Below are 2,676 nucleotides of genomic sequence, written 5' to 3' on the forward strand. Positions count from 1 at the left end.
ATTCCAATTCCAAAATTGTGTAAAATGGTAAAAAGCCATATGGAAATGATCATGTGTATTTTAAAACAAATTTCTAAAATGGCCTCCAGACGTAATCCCTTCATATCTATGTAAGAATTTGGAGCAACAATTGGCCTACATTTGTTTAAAAATATGTTGCAATACTATATATGCTTAACATGTACTTAAAGCATTAAAAAGTCATTGCTATCAGCAACAAGCATGACTGACAGCTTTAACATAAGCCAAAGGAGTAGAAAAGAATTTTTAAATGTTATTACGAGTTCCTGGATGGGAAAGGATATTAATACCCTGGGGGTGGGAGTGATGGTGGGTGTTATTTATTTGTTTGTTTTCTGCCCTCATTAAAGAAGAAAAATGATGGCATAAGAGCTGTCTTCCTCTGTAAGCTTTTGGCAGAAATACCTAAAGGAAATAGTACAGAAAGGAGCTTTGGTTCCTTCTGTAGTAGCTGAGAGGAACATAGCCATCATCGTGGGATAGTGACGTATGAAATGGAATCACTGTAAACCCATAAGCCCTGCTGGTTCCAACCATATGTAATTCAGTGGGCACTGCTTCCATATAGACATAGGAAGCCCCATAATGCAGGTGCAGGTGACAAAAAGATATAGCAAGACGACTAGCTTTGGTGTAAATGAACCCCAACAGTTTAAAAGTTCAAGCCAGAAGCAAATCAGCTGAAGAGTTAGTGTCGTAAGGCAAGAATGCATGTAAAGAGCATGGGGCTATTGTTGAATGAATTCTCAACTATTGATTATAAATTTTCTTGTCACTCTTTATATCAGCCTAGGAAAAACCTAGACGTCACTTGCCTCTAGAATCTTTTCTCACATAAACAAAATATTTGGGTACAAGATACGGAAATTGTCCAGTCTTGCTGTGTCTTTCAATTAAATCACAAATATTTCGTAATATTTACCATTTGGAGACACATGGTAGGAATACAGCAATGAAAAAGACAGTGATGCTTGGAAGGTATGTAAAGGAGCAATAAATATGTGACTTCAATCTGGGATCAGATGGATCAATGTATATAGCCACTGCATTACGGAGAAAAGAACATGAGTATATTTAAAACCAGGTATTACTGTGAAAACAGAATTTTGAAAATTAAACAACCTAAGTTTTTATCATGAAACATAGCAAGGAGTAAGGAAAAGGCAGGCAAAGTTGCATTTTCAATTCCATTTTACACCCAGTGCTTGAGGATGAAATTTATTTCCATAATGAATTTCAATGTAAATTTCATTTTTTATATTCTGTACTCCCCCACCAACATATTTTTAAAAATGTAATTTAGCACCATGGGATCAACAATGCCATCCTGACCAAAAGGGGGAAAGAAATGTAATAAATAAGGTATCGGTGGCTACTCTGGAGGTCACTCTTACCAAGCTTCAGTTTGACATTGCTACCTATCATAACTTGCCAAACACCAACCAAAACCATTCCTACAAATTCTAAAGAATACCTAGGGCATTATATAAAATTCTACAAGTGTTCCATGCACTGAGGTAACTCTCCAAAACCTGCAACCTCCAGATGGGTCCCTGGACCAGATAAGTCATGAAATGCAGAGGGGCCAGCCCTTCTAGAACATCAGTTGGTTCCATTCCCCTATCCCATATTATCAACAGCTCCTTCCAACATGAAAAAGTTAGAATGGCACAGTCCAAATACCCCTAAAGAGTGGGAGAAAGATCAAAGCTGATGGTGGAGTTATACAGAGAAGGTAGAGTTTAATGAATGAGTATGAGTGCTGAATCATTGTACTCGTATTTTTTTTTTTAGCTTCCAGTGCCTTAAAACAGCTAGAAATAAAAACCTAAAATTGTGGAATTGTAACTCATACCAAACTCTGAAATCTGTTCTACAGCTAATTGTTGCAATATACTTTTAAATGTATTGCTTTCATGTATACATGCTTAAGAGGAGTAGCATAACAGAGAAGATATGATTCAACAAAGAGTATGACTGCTGAATCATTATATTGATATTTCTGTTGGTTTCCAGTGCCTTGAAGAAGCTAGAGGAAAAAATGAAAAATTGTGGAACTGTAACCCATACCAAACTTCAAAATTTGTTCTATAACTACCTGTTAAAATGTACTTGGAAATGTATTGCTCTTTTGTAATATGTTATATTTCACAATTTCTAAAAAAAGAAGCCAGATACAAAAGGAAATTATACTTTTTAAAAAACGTAATTTAGGAATTAATTGTTCAGATATACTTGTATCCTTGTGAAAATATACAAGTACAGAAATGTCTACTAAAATATTATTTGTAATTTTAAAATAACAGAAATAACCTAAATGCCAAACAAGAAGGTACTGAGTAAATAATGACGCATCTGTATAATGAGCTATTAGGTAGCTATTAAAAATATATATACACAGACCAATCTATATACACAGACCTAGAATGATATTTTGAACATCCATGGAGTGAAAAAAATAGTAGCAGTGATGTTTGTTTTAAAAATTATATACATATACTCTGTAAGTATATAATGTATGCATGCATATATAAGTAAATAAAATGTAGACAGATAACTTCCAAGTTGTTATCAGTAATAGGCGCTGGTTTCAAGTTTTCATTCTGCGTTAGTTTCTTGTGGCTGTTGTAACAAATTACCACAAACTTGGTGGCT

This window comes from Tamandua tetradactyla, chromosome 21 (assembly GCF_023851605.1).
Source record: "Tamandua tetradactyla isolate mTamTet1 chromosome 21, mTamTet1.pri, whole genome shotgun sequence".
Classification (NCBI taxonomy): domain Eukaryota; kingdom Metazoa; phylum Chordata; class Mammalia; order Pilosa; family Myrmecophagidae; genus Tamandua; species Tamandua tetradactyla.